This window comes from Delphinus delphis, chromosome 3 (assembly GCF_949987515.2).
Source record: "Delphinus delphis chromosome 3, mDelDel1.2, whole genome shotgun sequence".
NCBI classification, from domain to species: Eukaryota; Metazoa; Chordata; class Mammalia; order Artiodactyla; family Delphinidae; genus Delphinus; species Delphinus delphis.
The window spans coordinates 73,114,646-73,128,807 of NC_082685.1; positions in this window are offsets into that span (position 1 = coordinate 73,114,646).

Consider the following 14,162-nt stretch of genomic DNA (forward strand, 5'->3'; position numbering starts at 1 on the left):
GAAAGCCAAATGGTGACAATGTAATTTTTGTAACTTATCAATATCCTTTGATGATTGTTGAGAAGAGGTAAAAATTTTTATTTTTAAGTCAATGGCCATGAATTTCTTTAGGTAAGAACCCAGTGTCGTTTTGAACTGCAATTGTCAATTAAATTCTGTATAAAGTAGTGACTCACCGTACTCTTACTTGTTCATTCATGACATTTTCTTTTTGTATAATCTGTACAATCAGATTTGCTGCCTTCACACCTCTCCTCAAACTTATAGTTGCCCCGAGCTGTCCCAAGTGTTAGAGAAAAGTATATGTAATCCCTAAATCAACTCATTTGCTGATATATTTTAAGAAACAAATATGAAAATCGAAAATAAACACAAATATGAACAATATACAAGGCCAAAGAATAAATTGTAATTGAAAACTTCTTTACGTTGACTGCCTTTTAGAAGTTTTCCAAAAGCATCTATATTATTACTCAGCTTTTCCAGAAAAACTGTAATGACTGTAAGAAATAAGCTTTTTGGTTGTGTATCTTCTCCCTTGTTTTCTGCTTTTGCATTGCTCTTTTGGAAATTTATAAAATCTACTGAAATTTTAGGACAGTGGTCATCACGTTTGCTGCTTTGATAAGGAAGAAAAATTTTTGATTCTCAAATTTTCAGCTATTCTTTTTCTTCTATTTATAACCATTGTCAAAAATAAAATAGCATCTTGTCAACACACTCTTGGTTTCCAGATACGTAAGTTTTTGAGATATTGGAAACTATGCAATGCAGGCTTAGACCATGAAGCATATTTTCTTCCAATAGTAAAATATAGAGGAATGATAAAAACAAACATCAACGTGAATGGTATGCCTTATTTGTTATGGTAAAATTCCAACCAATAACAAATATTTGAAACTTTAGTAAGTGATTTATTTTTAGGCTTCAAATAAGATATACTTGATTTTACTACATTTATACTAAAGAAAACTTGAAATGGAATTCTATTAAAATATGTTCCAAAACTAAAATGTTAGTGATATTGTTAACATTGGCATTTTTCTGTTATGTGACATTAAACACTGTTTTTATTGATAAAACAATGAAAAAATATGAAACAATATTCCTCGTAAATGGCTCTTAAATTTTACTGTTGTACACTGCTAATTTATTATTCAAAACTCATTATAAAAATTGCTGTGATGATATTCATTTTTTCTGTTAACTTCTGCATTCATCAAAAGAAAGTATTTATAGTGAATTGACTGCAGATAACATAATCATGTTTATGTAAATACCTCCATTATAATTAAGCTGATCTAAGGACCATAGAAACAATAGATCCTGCGTGTAGTCCTCTTTTGTCAGGAAGGGATGCAGCTGGATTTCTTTCCTTCAGTTACATTTTGTATTATAATGAGACCAAGCATTATTCCAGGGGTTTTTATATCTGTAGAATACTATTTATCAAATATGCCATTTGGTCATTAAAAAGCCACCAGTATTAGAACAATCTGTTATTTTATTCATCCATCCATCCATCCATCCATCCATCCATTCATCCATCTGTCCATTCATTAATTCACATATTGAGCTTCTAATATGTACAGGCACTGTATAAATTAATAAGAATAGCATTAGGAATAAGACACAGTCCAGACACTCAAAGAGCTCTTAATCCAAAAGAAGAGATGGATACATGAACAAGAGCACTGATGATGTAGTATGATAAGAGTTGTGAGAGAGACATGTCCAGGATGCTATGGGAGCACGGCAAGGGGAACTAAGGCAGTCTGGGAGGCTTCTAGGATGAGTGTTGATTGAATGTGGGCTAATTAAATAAAAAATTAGCAAGGCAATCATCAGGAGGCAAGAACATTTTCAGCATGTACAGAAGTATGAAGGCCAGAGAAAGCATGATATGGCCAAAGTGGATAGGCATGGCAGCTGAAATTCAGAGATATTAAATAACTTGATCAAGGTCATAAATATAGTTAATGGCAAAGAAAGAACTAGAACAAAGGTTTTTTTTTATGATTGAAATTCTGTGTTTATTTTAAAAATTAAATTTGGCAGGACCTCTTTAAAATCAGTAAGAGACAATTTAAACTTATTTTCCATTATACAAGTAATACATGATTATATTCTCAATATATAACAGTGAAATAACAGGTATAGTGAAAACCCTCCTTGTGCCCTAATCCCCCACCCACTACTTTGAGGTTTTTTTTTTTTTAACATCTTTATTGGGGTATAATTGCTTTACAATGGTGTGTTAGTTTCTGCTTGATAACAAAGTGAATCAGTTATACATATACATATAGAACAAAGTTTTTTTGTTTGTCTTGATAATCAGATGCCTCAGGGTAAGGAGTCTTTAATTTCTTTTTTTTTTTAACAGAAACTGTTTATTTTATTTTTTTTTTATTTTATTTTTTTTGGCTGCATTGGGTCTTTGTTGCTGCACGCGGGCTTTCTCTAGTTGTGGTAAAGCGGGGGCTACTCTTTGTTGTGGTGCGCGGGCTTCTCATTGCGGTGGCTTCTCTTGTTGCGGAGCATGGGCTCTAGGCGCGTGGGCTTCAGTAGCTGTGGCACGCAGGCTCAGTAGTTGTGGTGCACGGGCTTAGTTGCTCCATGGCACGTGGGATATTCCTGGACAATGGCTCGAACCCATGTCCCCTGCATTGGCAGGCAGATTCTTAACCATTGCACCACCAGGGAAGCCCCATGGAGTCTTTAATTTCTGCTTTGGATTTCAAATCCCACAGCTCCAAGGGGTAGAGTGACTAAACTAAGTTCAGAAGTACAGTATACTTGCCACATCTTTGTTCAGTTATGGGGACCACTTCCTTTAGAACTTTCTCACCAACATCCATTTTCTAAATGACAGTTTTATTAAGATATAATTCACATATATAGAATTCACCTATTTCATATGTACAATTTGATGGTTTTTAATGTAGTCACATGTATGTGCAACTGTCTCTACAGTCAATTTTAAAACATTTTCATTACCTCAAATAGAAACCACATCCCTTTTAGCTATCACTCCCCTATCCCTCCCATTCCCCTCAGACTTAAGCAAACACTAATCAACCTTCTTTTTTTTTTCTTTTTTTTGTTATTACTACTAACTACTTTTTAACTTTTTTTCTTCTTTTTTAAATTGAAGTGTAGTTGATTTACAATGGTGTGTTAGTTTCAGGTGTACAACAAAGTGATTCAGTTGTATATATATATATATATATATATTCTTTTCCAGATTCTTTTCCCTTATAATTATTATAAGATGTAGAGTAGAGTTTCCTATGCTATACAGTAGGTCCTTGTTGGTTATCTACTTTATATATAGTAGTGTGTATATGTTAACCCAGACTCCTAATTTATCCCTCCACCCTCTTCCCTTTTGGTAGCCATACATTTATTTTCTATGTGTGTCTATTTCTGTTTTGTAAATAAGTCCATTTGTATCATTTTTTTAGATTCCACATGTAAGAGATGTTATATGGTATTTGTTTTTCTCTGTCTGGCTTACTTCACTCAGTATGATAATCTCTAGGTCCATCCATGTGGCTACAAGTGCCATTATTTCATTCTTTTTTATGGCTGAGTAATATTCCATTGTATATATGTACCACATCTTCTTTATCCATTCCTCTGTCAATGGACACTTAGGTTGCTTCCACATCTTGGCTATTGTAAATAGTGCTACAATGTACATTGGGGTGCATGTATCTTTCCAAATTATAGTTTTCTCCAGATATATGCCCAGGAGTGGGATTGTTGGGTCATATGGTAACTTTATTTTTAGTTTTTTAAACAACCTCCATATTGTTCTCCATAGCGGCTGTACCAATTTACATTCCCACCAACAGTGTAGGAGGGTTCCCTTTTCTTCACACCCTCTCCAGCATTTATTATTTGTAAACTTTTTGATGATGGTCATTCTGCTTGGTGTGAGGTGATACCTCATTGCAGTTTTGGTTTGCATTTCTCTAATAATTAGTGATACCAACATCCATCTTTAAGTGAAACGTAATATACATAAGACCAAGGCTCAACTCTGCTGAGCGTCTCGTGAAAGTGATCCATTTGGCTCAGGATGGTGAGATAGGGATGGAGTAGAGGTAAGTGTAAGGCTACCTGGTTCTTAAAGCTCTGTGAAAGAATAACCTAGGTCACAGAAATTTTACATATGTTATAGTGATTTCTGGATCATGTGCTTCAGCAAAAAGGACTGAGAATATCTTGATAAAGCTGTTGATAATGGCAGTACTTCTGACAGAAATCAGTGCTACTAATTAATTTAATATTCAGTGCTCCATGGTTCTCACCTTAGACCTCAACAGGCCTAGTATATTGTTAGAGAATTGGAAGAACTTGTGCTACTGTATGACATACGTGATAGCCTTAAGGAGAAAATTTGGCAAGTAATAAAGATAGTTTGGGCAGAATGTTAGGTGTGAACTAGAGTAGGATACAAAGAGTTTCTACAAAATCAAGTCACATTAATTTATATCATGAAAATTCTAGGGTGCTGTATCTACTTTCAATATACATTAATTTACTAAACAGATAGTTATTAAATGACAGCTATGTACTGGACACTTTTAGAGTTCTGGAAATACAAAAATAGAAATGGTTTTCTATTTTTGGAGCTTACTATAAAGGAGCTTACTTAAAGGAGCTTACTATAGAGTGAAGGATGTTCATGATAGCAATAATTACTTTTCTAAAGAACATTCTCCAATAACTGGAAAATTCACCTGTATCTCTCTTTTCAATGAACTCAATGAATTTTAAAAGGTCTTTGTTTGTTGACATATTCTTATATCTGTGAATATTTGTCAGTTCAAAACATATTTATTGACTACCTGCTATGTATGCCAAGCATTTTGTGAGAGGCTAGAGATACCATATGAGTAAAATTTCATTCTTGCTTTCAAGAAACCTTTAGTCATGTGTGATATATTATAGAGCTGAATACATGCCAATTTTAAAATGTATTAGTAAGTGAATCCAAAGTCAGAGAAAGGAATAAAATGTTATGCACAGTCTTGTTTTACTCTTTTCTATCCTTTTCTCAACTCTTGAGTGCTTTTTGGTCTTCTCCTTTGATGTTTGTGTGTTTGGACTTGTTTTGTTTAGGTTAGTGTATCAGGATTCTTGGCGGTGACCAATAGAAACTGACTTTGATTAACTTAAGCAAAAAAGAAAAAAGGAATTTAAAGGAAGCCTAATGTATTACTCATAATAGAAAATGGTAGGTTCAACAACATAGGCGAAAGAACAGAAACCCACTGTTGCTCCAGGGATCTCAGTAGTGAGGACTCATAATCATTTTCCTTGGACATAACTCAGTTCTGTCTGTCTTCCACTTTTTATATGGCTCCATCCAATAGTCACATTCCTAGGAGAGAGAATTTTGATCGTTCTAATGTGAGTTATGTGTCCATACCTTGGATAAGGGAAAAAGTAGCAGCATGATTTATAGTTCTACTAGAACCACATGTAATAGAGGAATAGTTTTCCAAGGGAAGAGTGGGATGCTATTACTAAAGGTAGGACAAAAGATGCTGGGTATCTAAGAACAGTGTTCCTCAAAGCTGAGACATGCATGGCCTCTTTTAAATGAAAAAGAAATGATCACAGCCCTCCTCAGTGTAGTTTAAAATTATTTTTATTCATCACTATTTTCAATATTTTAAAAAGTTCAAGCATTTTGTGCTTATTAAGAAATATACTACCTTCTTTTATAAGTTTGTTGAATGGGGAAGAATAGAAACATGATCACTATTTTTTGTTTCTTGGTTTAAAACAACATGGAAAATTACATGTAATAGTACAGTAATACTGTGTTTCTGGTTTTCTACCCAATGCGGCTGTCAATTGGTAGCCGAGGGTGGAGAGTAGTTCCCCACAATCTCCATACAACTCTTCCACATAATCTTCAAAATAATCTTACCGATCAAATGCAAACAGAACTAAAAGAGAACATAAAATTTTATTTTAAAACATTGTTTTACTATGACAGATGATGTTGTTTGCTGAAACAGAATCATTGCTCAAAATATAAATATGAAACCAGCTGCTACACAGGCAGGTTCTATTAAATTTGACCTGCCTATATCACCATATGCTCACGGATACCTCAAAATTTCCTTCACTTTTCTTCATTGAAACAGCTTCATAACCATTGTTTTGAGAGTGTTTAGTGATATCCATCTAACCTTCATTTGGCATGAAAATATTATTTGTATATTAAGTTCACATCTGTGCTTTTGTCATTAGCTTCAACAAATAAAGCAAACTGTTTAGTTTCATTTTGATAGTACAGAAAATTCAACAGGTGCTGAAATAATACGGCTGCACTCAAGTATAAGGCAGATATCCAGAATATGCTTATGTATAAAATTTTAGATTATTAGCAGAATAAACATATCAAATTTAAAAATTAACTTGAATAGAACTCATATACCCTAATTGGGAAACACTTCTTTGGGCAATTGGTTGTGAAGGATGGAAGGACTGGAAAGATAATCACTAGGGGCGCAACACGCCCTACAGCTCTGCACAGCTCTCTTCTCTCTTTTATTTAAATTTGGTTTAGTAATTATTAGTGAATGGAAACAGCACTGATTAAGTTTCCTTTTTCTTTTACAAAGGATTTTATTAGGTGGATAAGAATGAGAGAAACCATGCATTTTATAAGATGATTTCCTATGTATTATTTGTTGATGCAGATCAGGAAAGCACTGCCTCTCCAAATAAAAGAAGTCGGCTTTCATTTATTTGTAAGAGAAGACAGTTATCATGAAATTGTACCTGCAATAGATCCCGTTTCACACTTGGATAGTTCTCAAACAATTGTTGTTAATAAAAATTATTTTAAATTTGAACTTTGTATAAGCAGTTTGACCCAAGGTGTAGTAGAGCAACCAATTCCTTATTAGTAAATATACTACCCCCTTTACAAGAATGAAGAATGATTGCCTCTGAAGGAAATGAAATCAGTATCTTGAAGAAATATCTGCACATGCATGTTCATTGCAGCACTGTTCACAGTAGTCAGTATATGGATACAACCTAAATGTCCTTTGACAGATGAATGGGTAAAAGAAATGTGATGTATATATATATATATATAATGGAATATTAGCAAGCCATTATAAAGAAGAAAATTCTGCCATCATTTTTGATAATATGGATGAACTTGGAGGGCATTATGCTAATTGAAATAAGACAGAGACAAACAATACTGTATGGTATCACTTATATGTGTAATCTTAAAAAAAGAAAGCTAGTCTTCATAGAAACAGAGAATAGAATGGTAGCTGCCAGAAGCTGGGAGGAGGGTGAAAAGGGGAGATGTAGTAAAAGCGTACAAACTTCCAGTTATAAGAATAAGTTCTGAGGATCTAATGTATAGCATGGTGACTATAGTTAATAATATGGTATTGTATACTTGAGAGTTGCTAAGACTAGATCTTAAGCATTCTCACCACACACACACACACACACAGACACACACACACACAAGTTAACTATGTGAAGTGCTAAATGTGTTAATTATCTCAATATGGGTAGTCATTCCACAATGTATATCAAATCACCATGCTGTCTATTTTAAATATGTACAATTATATCTGTGAATTATTCCTGAATAAAGTTGGGGGAAAATGATTGCCTAATTTTTGCTTCTAAAGCAATGCGAAAAATTGTCCCTAAGTATAGTAACACTAGGTCTTTCTTGACCTGACTGGCGGTGCCATCAGTTGTTGGTATGAGAGTATGTTCCCCACAATCTACATCAGCTTCCATCCAAGCCACTCCAAATGGACATAGAGTTTAAATAAAGATAACACACTTATTATGAAATCATACCTTTAAGACAAGTCCTGTAGTTATATTCAACCATGTTGTTATACTTCCATATAGAAATTTGTGAGCTTCTGTGGAAATTCTAGAGCCGCTGGCACATTGTCAGCCCTCAAGAAAAGCTGGTTGGACTGATTTGACACGAGGAGAGCCACATATCTAGCAAATATTTCATGTTGTTGAAAAAAAATTGGCCTTTTAGCAAACTGACGTATTTCTATGTGAAGAAGTTAGTATATTTACATGCGAAAAAGTTTAACAGGCTTTGAAAGGAACTTGAACTATACAAACGTGAAATAAACTCTATTTGCAGGGTAAACACAATAAAATCAAAATGAATTTATTTAGAAATGATTAAGTTAGGGTTTAAGACCTTCACTTTAATGAAATGGCAGAAAATGTAAACTTCATTTATTCTCACTTAGACAAGAATTTATACTGATTATCTGAAGTCAGAGCTAATAATCCCAAAGGTCCTTCCAAAGGTCAATTGACCTTGCAAAGGTCAATTCCTACATGTGGGTTTTACAGTGTGTAAAAAGTATTCATTTAATGATTTTTCCACTCAATTAGATTGAACAAAGATTTACTGAACACTAGCTGCACAGATTTGTGCAAGGTGCTGTCAGAGAGACAAAGGTGAACAGAACAAGAAGGCTGCAGATAAGATGCATACACACATCATCATTTCATATTACTGCAGTGCACATTCTGTTTGAGAACTCCTCTAGAAACTTTGCACATAGGAGGTAAGAAGGGGGAATGATTGCTACAGGTTCTGGTAATACAGAGAAAAAATAGATACCAGTCTTTGCCTTTATGGAGCTTACTGTTTTGTAGCAGAAACAGAAGTAATTAGGCAAATATTTAATCATACATGCTATGAACAATACAAAGGAGAAACACAATGTCAGGAGAGTATGAAACAGAAGACCTAACCTACTCTGGGTTTTTAACAAAGTCTTTCCTGGGGAGATGAATCTGAGCAGAGACCTAAAGGAGGATAAGTGGAATTAGCAAGGGATTAGTTTATGGTATTGTTGAGGAGGCCAACCACAGGAAAAGAATCTTGGGCAGTATATACAGTGGACTCAGCAAGAGAAGGAGAAGTTTGCAGGACAGATCCAAGAGAGCATTTAATTGTTGGGATCATAGCATGATTTGAAGGAAGCAGTGGGAAAAAATTATGGGAGAATTTAGGGTCAGATCTGAGTGTGTACTTGAATGCCGTCACTGAATACTTACCAAGGTACTTGGACTTTATTTTGTAGGTGTTCAGGAATTGTTGAAATCATTTGAGCAGGGAGTATAACCAGAAGCAGGACATGAAAAGGTTACTCTCTTATGAATATGCACAATACATTTATGAGAATCAGAGTTGCAGTTGGAGGTGTTACTGGACCTGAGAGCCACAGTGCTCTCAGGTGAATGAGAGTAACTCCAGTGGAAAAGGAAGGAAGGTTGAGGTTAGATGTTAAGTGTGAATGGAATGGCAAAAAAAGTGACTTCCAGGTTTTGAATTTCGATAGTTGTTTGATGCCAGAATCAGAATTATGGGGCACACAAAAAAGGATGAATTTTTGCTGAGACATGAATGGAGTTTGTGAACTTCAGCTAGTAAATGCTCTTTTTTTTTTTTAAAGGAAACAGTAACATCTAACACGTAGATAGAATGAGTAAATTCCTGTGACAAATTTCAATTAATAACAAATGTAATCGGGGGAAAGTCTAGTTTTTTTCTGCAAATCTGCATATATGAATGGAATATAAATTATCTTTGTTTAGAAATCACATTAATTTTTTAACCTTTTTCCCTTTTTTTCTTGTTTCCCCAAACTATTGGCACTCTAGGGTTGTTAAAGAGACAGGGAAGAAATACGTAGAAAAGGTTGTTTATATTGTAATTCCTGCCACTTAGCCAGCAGCCTAATGGCTATCCTCCAGGGAGAGACTGGCAGATGGTTCAATAGTATGAGTCAAAAGGCTAAGGTAGAGCCAGATAGCTTGGCTGTCCCTTTAATGAGGGACATCTTCACGCACATTTATAGTGGCTTGTTTACTCTCTTTCCAGAAGCTTAATTTGTAAACCCAACAATTAATAAGTGTTTATTTAATTCATTTAAAAAGAAACATCAACTAATCCCAATTTTGTGTGGAATAACCAGCCAGGTTGAACCAATTCCAGTCCTCTTTAAAAAAATTTTTATTTTGCACTTATACAATTTAAGAAGAATGTCTTGCTAGTCCACAATTGCTTTTTATTTGATCATTCTTGGACTCTTATTCTGCTTACCCTGCAGTATGGAGAAACTCAACATTTTCACTCATTCTGCATTCACATTTTATCTTCAACTATGGAAGCAGCTTAGTGAATTGACTCTAGGCTATTGGATGGGAAAATGCTCTGATGATCAGTTTTAGGAATAGTCCTAATGCTGATCCAGAAAATACACTTTTTTCTTATTTCCAAGATATCTATGTGTCTGTCCCATAGAAAATTAAATTATTTTAGTTTTAGCTTGGAGCAGCTTCTGGAGCTCACTTGGGGTGGACATGGGGGGCCAAATAATCATTGATGCTCTCTCAGTATTTAGGAGTGCATCTTCTGAATCTTTCAAAGAAAAAGTACAACTGCTATAATTAATTGGAGTTTGGGGGTCAGTTTTATATTCATAATAAACCTACTTTTGAATTGAGATTTCCGTACTGTCGCTTGTTGACAGCAGTAGAAAGACTTAACCAGCTAAATAAGACAAAGCATGTGTTTTTGTCTTTGCTATTTTTCCATTTTGAGGACGACAGAGATGAAATCATGTATAATTTGAAGAGAATAGGACAAGGTTAAAAAGAAAAGTTGTTCAAGCCATACTGTGCATGAACTTGAACTTGTGTCTCTCCTCTTTCCCCTGCGGCACTTATTTACCTTCTCTGTGAACTGAGTGTAGTAATCACACTGCTTCACTTGACTGAGGACACACCCTTATGAAAATTTACTTTAAAGGCAACATTTGGCAGACAGAGTTTTCCTTCCATTAAAATCCTAAAAACACTCCTGATGATACAATTTAAAAAGGATAGGCTCAAAACATGAAACTTCAAGAATTTCCATGGACTAGAAATCTGCTGAAAGATCATTTGGCAAGAGGCATTGTACCGTTAAGCAATTTTCAGAGATTGCGAGTTGAATTGGGACTTGGATAACAATAAAATGATGTATTCAGTCAACTAGGGGTAAAGAGGTAAATGTAAATTCCATCTATCTCCAAGTATTGGATTTTGGCTTATTTTGCTCTCTGTATTGCGGTGTGGGAAGAAATTTTATTTTACTATTTGATATTCCACAGGAAAATGGGTTTCTCTAAAATATAGACAGATTTTGGTGCAAGAATATGCTCAGTTTATAGGGATGATGTGAAGCTCTGCAGTTTTGAAAATGTGTTCTCACATCTTATCAAAATACACTTTTTCTCCAGTGTTCTAAACTCTTAAACACTTTAAAAGTATGTAATCCAGGGTGAAGGCCTGGAAAAAATTGTTAGATCCTCTTGTTTGCATTATAAATTCCTGGGGGAAATTGCACAGAGAAATGTGTTTGTAGTGTACCCTATAATGTCATGTATTGTGCTGTTATGGCTGAAGAATTTCATAAATACTTCCTTGTATAAACAGAAAGATCAGAATAGAAAATCACCTGGAAATCTGTTTAAAGGTTCCTTATCTCCTTTTAAAAATGAAACGCTCTAGTTTAGTAGAATTCAAATAAAAACATATAGAATGGTTTTTATTTTTATGTACTTCATTCCTTTCACTGGTGCATCTTAGCCTTGAGACAATTTTTCTACCCTGAAATTCAGAAAATGGAGGTTTCTTTATGAAGACAAATTGTCTCCAGGTCTTGCCAGGCAATAGATTAAAGATGATGTTGTTTTTTGAAAGTACGTATGGGTTATACGGACAGAGCTGAGTAAGAGTTAAGTTTATAAAATAATATATCCACAGTTACATAAAGTGCTAATAAATGTAAGAAATCATTTACTATTTTGAAAGTTTACTGACTTTCATAATCTCTCTCTTAAAAAGTAAGTCATATTCTGAAGAGCTGTGGTCTTCCTGCTGTGTGCACATAATTAGCAGTAATGTGAATTAGATAAGCACATGTAGTGCAAGCTCATCCTTGCTTTTACACTGTGCTTGTCAAGTGGGGATATAAAATGAGATGTGCTGTTAATGCTTCACTGTTTTGTGGACATATGGTAGGCTTTTAGCAAAGTGGCACCCTGGGAGGATATTTGCTTACTCTTCGTACGTGGCATTGAGACTCTCAGCACCCTCTCTCCTAATGTCTCGTAGAGAGTACTAAGAAAACAAGTGGCTGCATTTATGACCTAACACAGGGTCCGCATTCATCCTAAATTATGTCTAATATGAACCTTTATAATTGAAGGTTATTTAATGCATTTTTTAATCCGTGGTACTCTTTTTTTCTGTCCAAAATTTTTCTAGAAAAGACTATAATCTCAAAAATAAAAAAAACTTGTGTTACAGAAAGATTGGAGAATGTAGGATGGAGGAGAGCATGTGGTTAAATATTTTTGAGACTCTACTAAGTTCAGCAATGTTTTAATGTTATTTTGTTTAAGCTTTACCATACACTTTTGAGTTAGGAATTATTCTCAATTCATAAATGGGGAAACAAGCTGGTTTTGTTCCTTGCCAATAATCACAAAACTTGTGAATGACAAAGTTGTAATTAAACCCCAAATCTGTGGAACTATGCTCTTTCACTACGAGTATTGCTCACAGCTCTTAATTCACCCTTAACTTCTGCATCCCTGACTTGGAGGGGTGAAGTTAAAAGTCTGCTAACTTTATACCATGATTCTCTCATACTGTCACAAAATCACTCTACCAAGGAATATTCACAGTCTATGATTATATAGTTATTGATTGACTTTCAATTTTCTCCCAAAATTCAGTGAGGATATTGAAATGGGTTCAGTATCCATTCTTTGCAAATCCTACTATTATCCTAAGTACTTTCAATGTCCATGTGCATAATCCATCCAACTTCCTCACCTCAAGTATTTCCAAGCTCCTCAGTCTTTTATGTTCTCTACACTTTAGCAGATTAATATGCCTGAACATTATCATCATCCAGAACTGCTCTATCTCTAAAATGCTAAATATGAACAGAACTATGGTGAAGGTCGCTAGTTACCTATGTTCAATATTTTTTCTCCTTCACCTTAAGCATAAAACCCATGCTTTGTGGTAAACATGACTATCCAGAAAATATATATATATATTTTCCAGGTTCTCTTACAGCTAGTCTTAGCCAAATTACTTAGTTCTGGTCAATAAGACATAAGCAAAAGTTTGTGTAAAACTGTCCTTAAAGGGGGTTGGGGCAAGAGATTGCCCTGTTTCCTACTTCTTGTTGGCTTGACAACAAATGTGATGCCTGGAGCTCCAGTAGCCATTTTGAACCATGAGAAGGAAAGCATGAGCTGAAGATGGTAAAGGACAAGAAAGAAGGAGACTGGTTCCCTGATTCTATAGAGTGCTCTTATCAGCTCTGGGCTATGTATTTCTAGACTTGCTTTACATGAGAGAAGGAAAGAACTCTACTTTGTTTAAGCTAATATTAATTTATTTCTTCAGATTCAACCAGACCTAAACCTGATACATTAACTCTCAGATTCAGTATCAAGTTGTCCATTATCTCACACTTCAACAGCTCTTTTCTGAGGTCCATTGTTTTCCTGGCCAGTCCGGCACTCACAGTTAAACACATGAACAGCTCTTTCACCAGCACTGTACTTACTTCTTCCTAGAAAAACCAAATACCATCCCAGACTTAATGCAGCAATCTGGGATTGCATAGATTTTCTAGAGTATACCATATATTTGCACATATTTTTCCTTGGTCTAGAATGCCAACCTCTTCTTGATTCTTTGGAAAATCCTAGTCTCTTAAATATCACTATATATATTATGTAATATATAATATATAATTATATATGTAATATAATATAATCTCTGATTATAACTTTATTGACATAATTATATACCACTTCCTCCTGGCCCAGGATAACTAGATGTTTATATTGTCAGACTTATTGATTTTCAAAATTTACTTTTCCTGGGTTTTCTATTTTCAACAATTCTGACATTTCTTAAGCTGTCAACTAAATAGCCTGGGAATTTAATTGATGCTAATGGAAGAGAGGTGTATACATTTATCTTCTACTATTTTTGTAAGGAGTACAGCAGTGGTAGGAGGATGTTCAGGGATCTTTCAA